At 37.2% G+C, this 18,148-nt stretch overlaps 1 protein-coding gene across 1 annotated transcript in view; it reads right to left on the minus strand.

The window, feature by feature from the left end:
- The window catches only part of CADPS2 (calcium dependent secretion activator 2), a 509,442-nt gene that overhangs the window by 162,548 nt on the left and 328,746 nt on the right, over positions 1-18,148 (minus strand).

An 18,148-nucleotide genomic window follows, 5' to 3' on the forward strand; every position in this document is an offset into this window, starting at 1 on the left:
ATCCAGAAGTACTTTTTGTGTTAATTTCTTCACTTGGGCATTTCCCTTATATTTGTATAAAATAACTTAGAACTTCAACATTCTCTGAGTATAGGCTAATAGTTACAAATTCTCAGGAGTCATTTTTACTCCATATTCAGAGCCTCAGGCCAAATATAAATTTACTAGCCTGGGGGCAGTTTTTCTTCTAGTCCACATTTCACAGAGATCGAGCTCTTCTTTTTTTTTTTTTTTTTTTAAATAGTTTTTTTTTTGAAGATTTTATTTATTTTTCATGAAAGAGAGAGAGAGAGAGAGGCAGAGAGAGAAGCAGGCTCCCAAGGAGCAGGGAGCCTGACGCGGGACTCGATCCCAGGACTCTGGGATCATGACCTGAGCCGAAGGCAGACGCTTAACCATCTGAGCCACCCAGGCGCCCGAGATCGAGCTCTTCTAAGTTCTTTAAAAGAAGATCTCTTATCCAAATTCCCACTTTGAGAATGCCTCAGGGTATGTTTTCGTTCTCGGAGTGAACAATAAAATCCCTACACACCAACATCAACACCTTGTCCCCATAAACCAGCCCCAATACAGCTGCAAGACCAATGCAGAAGCCTTCACTATTTGGCGCGTGTGGTTTTCCTTCTTGCAATACCGCTATGCAATACAGCTGTTATAACTTACCCAGCACTTCTAGGTGTTTTCCACAAAAGAATTCTTAGAATTACCTTAGGACTAGCCAAGACTACCAATTTGAATCCTTTGGCTAATCCTTCAATTTTCTTCTTTTTTTTATGGAGATTCTGAGTAACAGGTCTAACTTTTATATGTATGAGGAAAAACTATATGTTACTGACACAGTTCACTACATTCCAGGGGGAAAAAAAAATCTATGATGGGGTTAGTATATGAAACCAAAATATGTTCAGATTTGTCTTATAGTTAAAATATAATAGACTTCAGGAAACTAGTACCAAGGAATACTTTTGTGACCAATTATTAACAAAATAGAAAATTTATTGAGGCAATACTTCATTTTCCTGTTCCGTTCTTTCATTTGGAAGAATTTTAAAAACCTGGCTGAAAGAAAGTCTCCTGACACATCACCACATGAAGAATCTGGAATCTGCTGGGAGAGAGATGACTCACCCGGAAAGGTCTGTCTTCCCCGCCCGGCTTGCAAAAATCTCCCGCAAATATTAGTTGGAATTTAGAGCTACCACTGCATTTGGTACTCCAGACAGGCTCTCCAACAAGACTCGCCCACTTTTATTCATTTTTCCACCTGAACTCCCAAGCAGGAGTATATCACCTTCACCTTTAAAATCGCATGGTTTATATTTCCTAATCTAGAAAACCCTACTCCTCCTTCGAAGACCCTTACAAACTTGTCCCCTTCACACAGTTTCTAGCTGCATTTACTAGTGTGTGTTCTTTGTTTCTGAGTCACCAGCTCCCACACTGTCTGGCATACAGTCCCTGCCTTTTAATTTCTCCACGAAGTTAAATTTACTTCAATTCAATAAAATATTCAACCACATTCGAAAATCTATTTGATAGTACAGATCACATACTAAGCCTTGTTTAAAAAAAAAAAAAAATACTAATAGTCTAGCAGTCCAAATTACCCAACTTGTACTCTTTAACGAATCTTCCTCCACTTACAAGTAATATTTTATTTTTTTTAAAATGTCAAACACTCCAATTAAAATGTTCAGGAAACAAAAAACATGAGGCTAAATTCATTCCTTTATCTAACTAGTCTGTCTTAAGCATCCATTTTGTGATGGACCCAGATTTCAGACATAGGGGAACCACATTCTTACTCTTTCAGGTATCCTGGTAGCTATGATGTAATCACAGTCATAAGAAACCCATTAAAATGCTAAGATAATTCAGGAAAAAACAAAATGAAATAATAAATCAAAAAATAATTGGGAAACAAGTGATTAGGGAGTGATTATTTTAAAAAGAAATTCCTACTTTCTCAAAAACATCTGATTCACGTTAAGTGGGATCTTGCTGTATTTTCTGTTTTTACTTGGAAAGAAAGGTAAAGCCAAAATATTAGAAAGTAGTGCAAACTGAAAACTGACCTGGAAAAATAATTAGCAGCTTTGGAATTGTAATGGAACTTAATAATTCGTACAATTTCATTCTTATATATATGTAAGATACATATTATGTAATAGTATAGATTGGATTAGATTCCACATTATAGGTTTACTTTCTGATAGTACTGTCTTTACACTCTACAAGGTATTTAATCAATAGAAATTAACGAATGAAATATTGTTACATTTGATAGGATTATAGATTTTGTGTGGAGAGGATCTTTTTATTGTTATGTTCACCACCATACATTACATCATTAGTTTTTGATGTAGTGTTCCATGATTCATTGTTTGTGCATAACACCCAGTGCTCCACGCAGAACGTGCCCTCTTTAATACCCATCACCAGGCTAACCCATCCCCCCACCCCCCTCCCCTCTAGAACCCTCAGTTTGTTTCTCAGAGTCCATCGTCTCTCATGGTTTATCTCCCCCTGTGTGGAGAGGATCTTAAGAGAATACATTACGAAACTGGAGACTATGATATCTAGGGGACTCAGGTCTCACTAAATCATAAAGAGTTAAATCCAGAGCTAAGCTTCAGTGAAAAGAAAACATAAGATTATTCTCTAGAACATAGTACTATTGAGGGATCAGGGTTCTGGACCCTTGAGATGATGATCTCAACTCCAGAGTTCACAGATGAGGAAACTGACTTTCCCAAGGTCACCTAGGAGGAAATCATCATCTTTAGTCTAGAAATACAAGTCTCCTCAAATCTCATTAGGAATTCCTTCTAATAGACCATACTATTTTATAATTCACATTCTGAAACTTATACTGCTTTCCCAAATAAGCCAATTACCTCTTATTTTCTGGCAAAGTTATTTAAGATAGCTATAAAATACATAGTTATCCGTAAGAAACTATAATCAAAGATTATTAAGACTACTATTAGGTATGGGAGAGAAAGGAAAGTGAATTGAATAGCAAGGAATTTGAGGCATTATCCCTTTATTTTCTTCTCTCAGATACATATTCAATAAATCACCATTTGTTTTACAATAATTGTTTTTTTTTTTTTTTAAAGATTTTATTTGACAGAGAGAGAGAGACAGCGAGAGAGGGAACACAAGCAGGGGGAGCGGGAGAGGGAGAAGCAGGCTTCCCGCGGAGCAGGGAGCCCGATGTGGGGCTCGATCCCAGGACCCTGGGATCATGACCTGAGCCGAAGGCAGACGCTTAACGACTGAGCCACCTGGGTGCCCCACTGGTTATATTTTCAATGAATATAAAATGATCATCCTTTGATGTGTTTAATACTGCTCTTAAATTTTCCTTCGTCTGAATATTGTCATGTTACTTTCTCTCCATATTCTTGCTGTTTGCGGTGTAGCTCTTAAAATCACCATACATACGGATTTGTTGGTTAATCCTATTCTGAGAATCGGATTCCTAATATGTATATTTAATACATATATAGTAAGAATAAATATATATATATATATACACATACACACATAGCTGTCTTCTGTTTTAGGGTTTTTAAAATTTTTTTTATTATGTTCAGTTAGCCACCATATAGTACATTAGTTTATGATGCAGTGTTCAAAAATGTTTTAGGTTTACTGAAGTTTTCTCAGCATCCCATTTTTATTCTATACTAGTTACTTTAAAACTTTCAAGGACAGAGCTAACCCCATATTTATTAAAAAACAAAATCACTTTTGACTGTTTCTCATATAACTTGAGGAGTACAGCCTGTTTTCATCACTCCATTCATTAACTTTGACAAAAATCTGGAAATCAGGTTTCACATTTTGTTCTAATTACTTCATGGGGTGTCTGGGTGGCTCAGTTGGTTGAGCATCTGACTCTTGATTTCAGCTCAGCTCATGATCAGGGTCCTGACTGAGCCCTGCATCAGGCTCTGTGCTCAGCGGGAAATCTGCTTGGGATTCTGTCTCTCCCTCTCCCTCTGCCACCTACCCCCCACCGCTCTCTAAAATAAATAAATCTGTTTTAAAAAAAAAAATTACTTCATACTTCATAACTTGGTCAGGAATCACTTTTCATGTCTATGTTTGACTCAAGATATTTTATAACAGTAATATTTAGCTCTATTATTACTCTAATTCTTTTATATTTTAAGTTTCATATTTCTGAGAAACTATACTCATTCATCTCAAATACCAGGAGTTCTGCTTTAAACATTTTCAGGAAGGAGACTTACAGATCACAGATGTATACTAAATTCTCAAGTCACACAATTTCCAATCAATTCTCTGTAGATCTAACTCTACTGACTTTTGTAGTTGAGTGTTAAGATGTAGGAGGCAACACATTTTTCAAAGATTTTATTGGAGAGGGAGAGCATAAGCAGGGGGAGGGTGAAGAGAAAGGAGGCAGCAGAATCCCCGCTAAGCAGGGAGCCCGACGCAGGGCTCCATCCCAGGACCCCCAGGGATCAGGACCTGAGCCAAAGGCAGACGCTTAACCAAATGAGACACCCACACATCCCAACGCACATACTTTTAATAGAAAAAAATATTTCATAAGAAATGTTTGAAGATATCTTGTCACTAAATTTCCTGAAATGTGGAAGTCCGTTTATCTGCAGACTAATTTCTTTTAAATATCAGAAAATGTTCCTTTTATTGTTTTTTACTTTCACTGTTACTTTTACTGCTACTCTGTTTTATCTGTGTTCTCTTCTCACTTAGATAAGCAGTTTTTTTTTTTTTTATCATATTGGGTATTTCCTTTAATATTTGCCACTGTGGGTAGAGTTTTTGGACTTAGAGCTTCTCCTGTCTTCTGTTACTGACTTCATTCTGTGTAGTGTTCATTCTGTACATTATTGCCTAAAACAACATCAGTTTTTTTGTTTTATTGTCTTATTTCTGTCAGATCTCTTCTATTAATCAAATCCAACTCTCATTTTCAAACTTTTCAATAGAGTCCATGTTTCTTATAAATTAAGCAAAATAAGGATTAATATTATAGAATTCCGTCATAGGTCTCCAGCCCCCCTCCCCCCACCACCTTTCCTCTTATCCTCGAACCAACAGTAATCTTTCCAGGTCTGATTTTTGCCGAATGACAGGAAATTCTCATTGATTCCCCTTCATCTCCCACTAGAGAAGTGACAGGATTTACCTCCTCAATCTCAAGCTGGAGAGAAAGTAGAAACGAACGGCTTTCTCTAACCCAACTATCATTTTCTAGCAGGCATTTATGTAGTAAGGTTTGGATAGGAATTCTTCAGTTGCAACAGGATGGTTCTCTACATTCAGAGGCAAAACAAAGTATTTGAATATTAGTTTTTACATTTTTTGCTTTTGGCAGAATTATAGAAGGAACTAATTTAATTATAAGATGATAGAATACTAAAAATATTTTTAAAAATTGTTTTTATGCTAGATCACTATGTGTTTGGGGCATCTAACTTAGGAACTTAAAACACTCACACACACACACACACACAACACCAGTTGAGAAAATGAGTGATGCTTGACAAAACTGTTTCCATCTACCTACTTAGGTGAGCCAGGCTTCTCCATGCTTACGTCTCTAAATAATGCTATAAACAAGGAATCAATCTGAAACCCTTTCTCATTTTAGAAAAAATTACTCATTTACAGGAAATTTGGGAAGGGAAGCTACCAGCTCATGAAGATGGGCATTTACAATAAAATTTAACTTTTTTACGTTTAATAATTGTCCTTCAGGTTTTGTCATGTATCTATATACTCTTATCAGTTGTCTGCTAGTCATGATTGCAAATGTACATCAATATAAAATAATTTTTAATACTTAAACGCTTTTGTTTATAAGAGTTTGTTTTCTCCTTTTCGCAGTCTTATTTTTATTCAAGCGAGGTAGTTTACCTGACTTGGTTTGTTCAAACACTGGGAGAAAGGGAAACAAATCTGGGTGTTTAGCATAAGAAGTAGCTATTTTTAGGGAAAGGGACTTTCTGTCTTCCCTATGTTATTTTTTATGTCTCTTAGAAATCTCTGTTCTCAGCTTAAGTTTGTTTATTTATGTGGCATAAACAGAAGTTTATTGTCTCCCTGTTCTGGAGGCTGGAAGTCTAAAATCAAGGTTGGTTCCTTCTGAGGGCTGTGAGGGAGAATCTATCCCTGGTCTTGCCCATCACATCTAGTGGTTTGCTATCAATTTTTGGCATGTCTTGGCTTGCAGAAGCATCATCTCCATCTCCGCCTTTATCTTTACAAGGAGTTCTCCCTGTGTGCATGACTACGCCCAAACGCCTTCTTCTTTAGAAGGACACCGGTCATACCGAATTAGGGGCCCACTCTTTTCCAGTATGACCTCATCCTAATTAGAACACTATTTCCAACTAAGGTCACATTCTAAGGTATTGACAGTTAGGACTTCATAGGAATTTTTTTTTAATTCCAATTTTGTACACTTTTTAATTGCAGAGAAGCATGACAGAGTGATTGAAGAGGATTCTGAAACATAATACTTATTTCCTAAGAGTAAAATTCTGTTGGGGAAGACCCAGGGAAATAAAAATAGGAGGAGAAAAAGCTAATAAAATACAATTTTCAATGGTTACGGGGAGCTACAGAATCACAGCAGCATTAGATTCTATTTGGCATGCTTACAATTAACTAATGGTTTTATTTTAGAAACTGTACCCACTGTGACTATATAAATTTATGATGAAAAGTTTACAACGACCTGAGGCACCTGGCTGACTCAGTCAGTTGAGCATCTGGCTCTTGATTTCAGCTCAGGTCATGATCTCAGGGCCGTGAGATCACGCCCTGTGTAGGGAGCCTGGAGCCTGCTTAAGAATCTCTCCTGGGTCGCCTGGGTGGCTCAGTCAGTTAAGTGTCTGCATTTGGCTGAGGTCATGGTCCCTGGGTCCTGGGATTGAGCAGTGGGCTCCCTGCTCAGCGGGGAGCCTGCTTCTCCCTCTCCCTGCTGCTCCTCCTGCTTGTGTGCTGTCTCTGTCAAATAAATAAATAAAATCTTAAAAAAAAAAAATCTGTCTTACCTCTCCCTCTGCCTCCCCCACCCCCTGCTCTCCCTCTAAAAAAAAAAAAAAGTTTACATGACCATAATGTATAATAATGTATAATAAAGTACAAGTTGTACAAAATTATTTTAAGGGACATATTAGCAAAAGAGTTTGAAGACTAGCATGAATGTAGTCTGGTCTTTTAGAAAGATACATTTAGTCCTTCTTTGACATCTTTTAGAGATCTGGGAATTAGTTTTTCATTGTTTACTAGTCAGTCTGGTAAATAACTGACTTTAGTTCCATTTGCATTTATAATTTTCATATCTTCCCCCGTTCTTATGGGTATTTTCCCCTCTCATTCATTCATTCAACAAATATTTACTGAGTATCTACAATGAATATTTCTAGGTCCTGAGCATTACAAGAGTGTCCCCAGCCTCGGAATCAGAAAAAAAAAAAAAAAAATAGAAAAAATCAATCTCATACAGAATGGAAAAGACTCCACAAATAAGTATCTCAAACAATTTTGAGTGTGAATCATTTGTGAAGAAAAACAAAACAGAGTAAAGAGAATGATTTTGAAGGGGGTATATTTTCGGTAACTGGGCCAGAAAAGGGCTCTCTGAGGATAATCATATGAAGGTGTTTCAAACAGAAGGGAAGGCGGACAAGCCAGGTTTAACAGGAGTCTGCCATTGCGAAACAGAAGCCCCACTTTCATTCCCTCACTTCCTCTTTCCAACTCATCTCGGATATGACCTTGGGGAAATCACTTTAACCCTTACATATGTCAGTCCGATTTCCTGTCAAAGGAGACAAGGCTACTGCACGCCCAGAGCTCTGGGAGAACCAGAGATAACTGATGTAGAGCACCTGGCACCTACTTGCCTGTGGGGCAGGAGTCCCCAACACATTTCCTGACACCCTGCTGTCAGGAAACCATCATCCTCTCTCTCTTCCTTTGTGACTTCCAAGAATCCTTTCATTGGGGGTTGGAGATGTGCCTTGTTGCTGTAACAGAGTGAAGGCACCTGGCCGATTTGGGGACTGAACTGATTCTGGGGACACACGTTTCTCTGCTGTGAAGGACCTGAGGGCCGTTGGCTTTCCTGTCTCGGCTTCTGTGTCCCAGCCTCACTTGGTTCTCTCCCCACCTCCCTCCTTTCCTCTCTTTCTCCCCCCAGGCTGTTTCTTTCCCATTCAGCTCACAGACTTGTTGAATAAATCCGTAAATGAACAAGAACCTGAGAAAGAAAACATGGAGATGCCTAAATGTAGTTTTAGATACTATCCCCTTTATTTCTAATGGACATTATCTTGATTATACATTTTCATGTAGGTTTTTGAAATTGTTATTCTTTTTAAAAAAAGGATTCATCTCTAAAGATTTCTACATTAATTATGTTCATGTGGTCATGCACTAAAGAACCCAGACATGATATGTGTAAGCCACCTAAAATGCTAAAAATTTGTTTGCCATTTAAGATCTAGTCTTCAAAATTACCTGTCAAAAGACTTGTTTTTCCACATGTAATGTAAAATGCTTAACATCAGTGTTGCTTCTTTCTTTAATATAGCTTGATACAAGTCCAGTAGCTGTTTTAGGATTTAAGTACTATATTTCTAGCTAACTTTAAATAATTATTTAACACGAACGATATATAAAATTTTAAGTCCCAAATTCAAGATCTTTAGAAATACTAAAAAAGCATAAAACAAAAAAAACCTTCACCTTCAAAGGAATCACCTACTTTCTAAAGCCATAGTGGTTTAAATGATAAAGTATTAAACGTTTGTTTCATTTTGTACTTCTTTTAACATTTTATTTAATATTTTACTATCTCAAAAGTCATACTTCTTTTAACATTTTATTTAATATTTTACTATCTCAAAAGTCACTCACCAGACCCAGAATCTGTCGTGGATTATTGGGCTGTGGGTTTCAACAAAGAGCACAGATGGAAGAGTAACAAAACACCAAGGGCTAACAAAGCTATCACTAAGAATTAGGAAACCCAACCCAGGAGACAACTGAAAAAGTACCGTTTGGCTTTTGAATACATTGGTTCCAGAAGCAGCTATGAATACCATTCTTTTAACTCCCTGCCTCTTGGTTCTAGTTCCATAAAATGATGCTGCATTTTACACTTCTTTGTGAGTTCTTTAGTATCCCCAAGAGCTTTCACATTACCCATCTCTTGTGCAAGGTCATGTTAAAGCACATTCCTGAAGCCAACTCTACAATGAACCTGCAGGGCACATTCCAGTGAATGCTTCTGAATGGCATTAACACCTTATACCTACTGGTTTGCTAGCCAATATCCAAATTGAGGGTAATTGGGAGAAGTTGCACTCTGAAAGAAGTGTCACCATCAGCTGGCACTAAGTTAAAATATGTCACTGAAAGAGAAGCTATGGGACCGGGGGTGGGGGGTAGCGGGGGGAGGTATCCTGCTTCCTGGGCTTCCAAGCTGGAGATTTTGCAGCCTCCACTCTGCTTCATCACCACATGACAGGGAATTAGACAGAAACAGGTGGTCTGACCTAGTATTTGTTTTCACTTATAAGCTTACTTGTATATTACCGAACAAAGCTTATATAATGTACTATATTGCAGTTGAAAATCCTTTCAATGGAAAGACACAGCAATGACAAACATCCAATATCCTTAACTCAATCCACTCTTAACTCCATAAAGAATGGATTTATTGAAAATTGGGGGATATAAACAGACTTTAATCTGAGGACATCATTAAATCAGGTTTTGGCATCACTACCTCTGACAGGGCACCTTCACTTAAGTTGCTAAGGTCCCATGAGGTCTCTGCATCTGGTCTGGGAATCCTCCCATTTCATTTTCAATTGCCAACCTGTCCAACACCTGTCTGTGTCCACATGTGTGAGTGCTAACTATGAGTTTTGAGAGACCACAACATTCGCATTTGCATGCTGTATTCCTACGGCAGAGATCATGTTAACAGCTGACAGCTTAGCAACTGCCACCATCTAATTTCAGTAAAGATTAAGGCTTAAAAAATCCTTAGCTGGAAACGTTCTTGGCAGAGGCCAAAGGTGCTGCTAGACTTATTTAAAAAAAAAAAAAAATCCCACAGCTTAATTTAATCAAGGGAAAGGAATATATCTTCAAGATCATGATGGATTTGAGGGGAATATATATTTACTGTTTTGACCAAACGGCGTAAAAACGATTTAGCAGTTGGTGTATAAATTAAAGAGGGGAAAGGCAGTCTTTTAAAAACAATGCTCAGGGTGATGCACATGTATTTATTTAATAAATTGTTTCTACTCACAGTAGATTATAAGAAAGACTAGGTCCTTGTTTTCATGGAACATATATTCTAGAAGAGGTAAAGAAATAATAGGAAATTTTTAAATAAAAAAAGATCATTGTGATTAGAAATAAATGCTCTGAAAAATAGAAAACAAGGTACTGGGACATGGAGTGAGTTGACATACTTCGGATTGGGTGGACAGAAAAGGCCCATTTGAGATGACATTTGACCTGGTACTTAAATGGGTAGGTAGAATGAGCCAGCCATGGGGAAATGAAAACAATAAAATGTTCAGAATTTCTACAGACGGGTTTAAAAGTAGCCGAACAACCACTAGATGAAAGAAAGGCAGGGAACTTAATTCAAAGGTATATTCGCATAGAAATCACCCACTAAAAAATAAGCCCATATTATGTATTTATTTGAGGTACATTTGGTGAGGGAGGCTAGCGACTCTGAGGTACTAAACTCCAATTCTTGGCACTGTACCTAATCTGGGGCAGAACACTGCAAGTTGAAGTGCTGCTCAGTGGGACAGAGGACTCACCAAAGAGGAAGCTAGGGCCCAGAACATGTAGGATCTTCTCTGGGGCATGGTCGGGGTAATTCTAAGCGTAATGGGAAGTCACAGAACGATTTAAGCAGCAAGTGGCAAAATTGGAGTTATGCCTCAAATAGATTATTTTGGCAATGCAAACAAGGGATTATAAGGAGAATGGCAGAAAGTGGAAGCTGCTACGATGACATGGTAGATAAGAGCCGTGTGACAATGAGAGCAGTTTCAGCTAGTCCAGCGGCAGGAAACCTGGAGGGCTACACCCTCTGTTCTGTGTTCTGGCTGTACATCAACCAGGACACCGCGGCTTTGTCAGGTACGCCCAAACAGAAGTCAGGTTTAGGTCCCACATAGAGGTGTGAGAAGGAATCCAAATTAAAGGACAGATAATACTCACTTCTTTAAATATTTACTGAGTCTTTACTATGTGGCAGTCATACAAGTATGTATGTAGAAAGATCTATATTGCATATAAATATACATATACACATAAGCTACACATATGCACAGCATTTAAAAATTGAGACTCGTAAAGCAATTTTCAAAACAAAAACAAAACCAAAAAACCCCCCTGAGCCTACCAATACTTAATTCTGACTTCATAACACTGCACGATTCTCATTCATAGGTCCTCTGCGTTTTTGTAGGTACGAGCGATACAATAAGAGGAATCAGACAGTTCCCTGGAATCTAAGCATGAAGATAGAAACAAAAGTTTTAAGGGAACACCGGGGGGATATAAAAGAGGCATTTTTGCATTGGGATCACCACCTGATCCATAGGAGATTCTCCTTGCTAAATCTGGCCCTATGTTCACTTCACCTTTTATAATTTTAGCTCCTGAGATACAGGTAAATGATAACAGCTCATATTTTAGAACGATTTTGAAAAGTTAATGTACTGTTAATGTCCAGGGGTAAATTGTATAAAATAATAGGACCATTTTTTTCTTCCCAGTGGAAAATTCAATGATCACAAAGCAAGAATTATCTTAAAAAATAAAACTGGGTATTATACACAAACAATGAATCATGGAACACTACATCAAAAACTAATGATGTAATGTATGGTGATTAACATAATAAAAAATAAATAAAGTTACTAACAGAAAAAAAAGTGTGCTAAAAAAATAAATAAAAAAAAATCTAAAGAAAAAATTCTTGTCCACTAACATTTTGTTCCAAATAAGCCCTATAACCAATAACTTTCAATTTTCTTCCATATTGCAAGTGTGTGCATCTTGAAAGATAAAATAACACATGCTGACACATAATGACTACTTATTAGTTACAAAAAATGACAAATGAAAAAACAAGCCAAAGTTCTGGTGACTAAGTACTCCTGAGTCATCTAAAGCTTTATAATCTTACTTATTATAGGTATCCATGCCTTTTGGCCCAGTTATTCTATTTCTATAAGAATATTCCCCCCCACACACAAAGCTTAATACATAAGGACTGCGTGTGTGTGTGTGTGTTGATTGTACCATTGCTTATTTTATTTTTTTTAGAGAGAGAGGGAGAGGGAGAGAACAGAGAGGAAGGGGCAGATGGAGAGGGAGAGAGAATCTTAAGCAGGCTCTACACTCACTGCAGAGCCCAACTTGGGGCTTGATCTCACGACCCTGAGATCATGACCTGAGCCAAAATCAAGAGCCGGATGCTTAACTGATTGAGCCACCCAGGTGCGCCCTACCATTGCTTATTAAAAAAAAAAAAAAGGAAAAACTTAAATGTCCAAAAAAGGGGGAACTGTTACATAAATTACGTTAATCCATACTATGGGATCCAATCATCCAGTCAAAAGAATAAAGTGGATTTTTATATAGTGACATGGCACCTCATCTGTAATATTTTCAAAGGGGAACAAAGCAATATATAGAATATATATATGGACTGATTCTATTAAGAAAATAAGCACACACAAATCAGAAAATATGTGTGCACGCGCGCGCGCGCGCACACACACACACACAGATAGAATTTCAGAAAGCCACTCTACTGGCAGTGGTTACTTGGCAGTGATCCTTTGAAAATGAGAATGGAATAAGGTGGCAATGCTGGTAGGGGTATTGTTGATGAGGGCCTTTTATTTTCTCCATAAATAATTCTGTATGATTTGATTTCATCCTACACTGAACATGCCCTGGGTTTGTAAATTTTCAATCAATTTAAAACATAAAGCTAGAGAGCCACTATCCCATGACTTTCTTGATCCGACAAACAATACATTTCTTCACTTCACATTGCTCTCAGCCAATAGCTGATGTCCTAAGACTAAATCTAGACCACATAACTTCATGTCGTAATGGTACTCTCAAATACGTGACAGCAGCGTGCTGCAGTGGGTCTCCATGTGTACTGAATATTTCAGGTAGCAACAGGCTGGGGCAGCCACTTAAGTCTCAAGCAGATTTCTGATGGCATCTCACTAACAGAGTGCTTCTCGGATGTTTGCAGCAGGCACGGATCACTCAGTGACATGGATGACTGTTTACATCCTGTGCCAGCTCAGCTGATGTGTAATTAACATTATGTCTTGATAGCCTGCTGTTGTTTGCAGCAACTTCAAGTCATGATTCTGACACATCGACAACAAGCAGTGAACACTTTGATACAGGGCCAAAACAACACTGATGTCTACTTCAGTTTCCAGAGATGTCACGCAGTAAGTAGCCTTCACGAGCATGAGACTCTCTGTGCTTTCACTTAATGGCCATGTCTAGTCAAACTGTTTTGTACCTCATGAAATTAATGATCCACCGTGATGATTCCTGTAGCTATTTGTCTTCATTTGTGTGCATCACTTGAATCTTAGCATTAGGGCAGGGAAAATAAAAGTTTACTCTGTAGACTAAATTTGGATTTGAATGCTTGACTCTACCACATACTGACTTTATAATTCCAGGTAAATGACAGAACTCCTTTGTACACAGATTATATCTGTACAACAGGGATATTTATTACCTATCCCTCAAACATACCTTATTCTGAGGATTAAAAAAGATCATGTGTTGAAAGTGCTTCACATAAATGTCTGCTACTACTGCTTAATAAATATTAGAAAAAAATATAGCAATAACTGGAGTAGGTGAGTGCTTCAAAAATGCCTGGATTTAGCACAGAATATGCAACATGTGGGGACATAACGGTTATTTGAATAGTCATTAGCAGATTACAGAATTAGGAATTCAGTTTGAGTAAATCAGAGAATTTTAAAGATATTAAATGGTTGTACTATAATGAACAAAAATGTATTAGTGTCAAAAGTACTTTACAACAATGGTATCCTCCAAATCTAATACTAGACCACTGAATAAGCACAAGAAAAATGAATAAGAAACACTTAAGTTTTGGTAAGATGTCAAACATATTCTTCTAAAATCAATTGTTCCTTCAATTTGGCTTGGACCAACATTTACCACCTTCATTTAAAAAAAAAAAAGAAAAAGCAGCCTCTTAAAAAACATGAAAATCTATTCAATACACTGGTAACTGTACGGACTTCAGAATCTAAATGGGGACCGAAATTAATCTTACTTACGACCTTACTTGGAAGCTAAATAAGCACCCCACATTAGTAAATAATTTATTTTCCTATTTTGAACTCTGCTTTAAATGTTTTTATGAAGGTCTTTTCACCTCAGCAGCTATTCGAGTGTTCACTTTGAACAATGACTTTGCAGCTGGCCAAATCTGACTCTCAATCAGTTTCTATGAGCACAAATTCTTGAGCTGATGGTTACATCTCCAGCTATATCACTCATATAATACACACTCACAAGTGGTGATGAGATTCACATTATCGCCAGGGCACCATTCTGCCGACGGCAGCAGCAGACACAGCAGGGGTATAGTGTTCTCCCTCAAAAAATGACTCCTTCGCTTTCCAGTAATGCAGCCTGCAGGTATGAACCTACAAGCTGCGTGCCAATAGAATGAGAGCGCTCTTTAAAAATACTAATAAAAACTACCCAGTTCTTCCCAATGGGTCGCTCTCATGGAATCTCCATACACATCCATCTTGATTTTGAAGTGTGTGCATTCAGTTTGTCTGACCATTACATTTGGAATTGAAAGGAAGATCCAATCGTATTTACAACTTCAAAAAGTTGCCAGAGTACTGGCACGTTTACCTCAATACACTTGGCATGGGATTCTCTGTATGAGTGCACGTATGTACATATATTTGTGCAAAATTATAATGCTTAAATTTTACTTCAGATTTTAAGATGACATCTCAGGTGGAATAAATCTGAATTCATTATAGTCTGGTAGTGTTTTCTCTAAATTTCAATTATGGAGTGTATGGTTTACATTTAAATTTTAATTATGGGTTTAAATTAAATTTTGCCTTTTAAAATGTTATACTTGGGGTGCCTGGGTGGCTCAGTTGGTTAAGCATCCGACTCTTGGTTTCAGCTCGGATCATGATCTGAGAGTCACGAGTGCTTAGAGGGCAGTCTGCTTGAGATTCTCTTCCTCTACCCCTCCCCCGCTTGCTCACTTGCACACTCTCTCAAATAAATAAAAATCTTTAAAAAATGTTAAATTTATTTTTGTTACTGACAGAACTTTCTAGCTTCCCAAAGACAGGGTTAATGCTCCTCAAAGGTATACCAGTTAATGATCTCAAAGTACTCTAATTCTTTCTTTCATTTCAAAACTCTTTTATAGGGTGATCATCAAAGTATACATGTTTGTCCTATAATTTCTGATTCTTGTGATCATATGCTAGAAAATAAGGTAAGGAGTAAAGGATTACCTCAAATCTCACCTGGCCAAAACCATGAGGTGATCATCTGATCTCTCAAGACTAATCTAATAAACTCAATTTTCATATATACAATTAACATAGTTGAAACTCTCTTAGCCTGTCACTTAACCAGACCTCTAGATTAATGAACACTCTGATTCATTCTTTAAAACATAATAGAAATGATCCAGCAATTATAGTCTTTGGTATTGACCCAAAGGAGTTGAAAACTTATGTCTACACAAAAACTTGCCCAGGAGTGTTTACAGCAACTTTATACATAATTGCGAAAACTCAGAAGCAACCAAGATGCCCTTCAATAAGTGAATGAATAAACTGTGATTCACCCAGACAATGGAATATAGATTATTCAGTATTAAAAAGAAATGAGCTATCAAGCTATGAAAGGACATGGAGGAAACTTACAAGCATATTACTAAGTGAGAGAAACCAATCTGAAAAGGCTGTGTGTGCTATATGATTCCAATTATAGAACATCCTGGAAAAGGGGAAACTATGGAGACAGTAAAAAGATCAATGGTTGTCGCAGAGGAGAGAAGGGCCGAATAGAGAGGGAACAGGATTTTCAGGGCAGTGAATATACTCTGTATGACATTTCAACGATGGATATATGCCATTATACATTTGTCCGAACACATATAATATACAACACTAAGAGTGAACCCTAACGTAAACAATGCACATTGGATGACTATGATGTGCCAGTGTTGGTTCGTCCTTGGTAACAAATGTATCAAGTGATGTTGCTGATGGGGGAGACCATGGCATGTGTGGGGGTAGGGGGTATATGGAAAATCTCTGTACCTTCCTCTCAGTTTTGTTGTGAACCTAAAACTGCTTTAAAAAGATAAAGTCTTTAAGAAAAGGAAAAATAAAAAAATGTAATGACTAATAGGTAAAACTCTGTGCTTATTAAGAGTCAGTTAGGTTGGTTTGTGCCAATAACATCAGCTATTAAAAAAGAGTCTGCATAGTAATGCATGAAGTAGGACTATGAAAAAGCTGCTGTTTCTATGAAAAATCACTCGAGTGATTTAGAAAGATGTGATAAAGTTGCTAATACAAACTTGTCAAATTAGATGTGAGCCATCTATAAATAGGAATAAAATCAAATGTCCAGAAAGATCTGCATTAAAACTGCTTAGTAAATGCGTTTAAGTTCTTATAACAACGTAAAGAAATTAAACGTGGAAACCAAAGAAGAGGTCATATGGGTATGGTTTTCGGAGAACAGATCACCCAGAACTCCAAACAGGAGACCCTTACTCAAAGCAAATGCTTGGGCTTTATATCAAGACTGCCCAACCTACGTGTGTACAAGTATGTGTATCTTTTGTTAAATTAGTTGACCAAATAATGGTTCCAATCACAAGGCTACATTTTAACCAAAAAGGCTGGCTGTTTGCCATGCAGATAAAACTACCTTTGACTGAATTTTTATACTTTTCATGAAGTTACCATGCCACTGTGGCACATCCAACAATAGATAGATAACCTTACATCTGGAAATGACAGTTTTCCTTCCTTAGCATTTTGCCATGTTATTCTGATACAGTCCATTTAAAGTTTGCTTAATGTGTGGGCAGGAATCGACAAGATTTTCTTTTCATATATATCCACTGGGGATAAAATAGCTTGGATTCATCATAGAATGGAATGACTACTACTCAGAAATTTATTCCTTACTGTAAATTTATTTTGATGAGTATATTCTATGAGCAAAGGTTATCTATGATTAAAAAACAAAACAGAGACTGAATATCCCAGTAATCTGCCTATATTCAGAATCCTATTGCAAACAAATCTACCAGCCCAGGTAATTTACTGATATAATTATGTGAATAGATGATAAAAATGGAATATTTGTATAAAAATACAAATTGTATTTGTATTTTATATGCCTGGGTGGCTCAGTTGGTTAGGCGACTGCCTTCGGCTCAGGCCATGATCCTGGAGTCCCGGGATCGAGTCCCGCATCGGGCTCCCTGCTCAGTAGGGAATCTGCTTCTCCCTCTGACCCTCCCCCCTCTCATGCTCTATCTATCTCATTCTCTGTCAAATAAATAAATAAAATCTTTAAAAAAATAAAAATAAAAATGGGAGCTTCTAAGTATTATGGTTTATCTATAAAATATCGAAATGATGCAGTTTTTCCCAAGGTATGGTCCTGTCATCCTGAAGAATTTAAGATCTTTTCAGAGAATCTGTGAGGTCAAAACTATTTTTGTAATAATATTCAGACATCATTAGTCTTTTTCACAGCTACTCTCTCATGTGTGTATGGTGGAATTTTCCAAAGGCTAAATTTCATCTGATATTGCAACACATTGAATGTAGAAGCAGATATGAAAATACAGCTGCATTCTATTAAGCGACACATTAAAGAGATGGGCAAGAGTGTAAAATAATGCCGCTCATTTCCCTAAATTGTTTGATTCAGAAAACAGTTATTTTACATAAAAAGGTTACTTGTGTTAGCATGTGAAAAAATT

This window comes from Zalophus californianus, chromosome 12 (assembly GCF_009762305.2).
Source record: "Zalophus californianus isolate mZalCal1 chromosome 12, mZalCal1.pri.v2, whole genome shotgun sequence".
NCBI classification, from domain to species: domain Eukaryota; kingdom Metazoa; phylum Chordata; class Mammalia; order Carnivora; family Otariidae; genus Zalophus; species Zalophus californianus.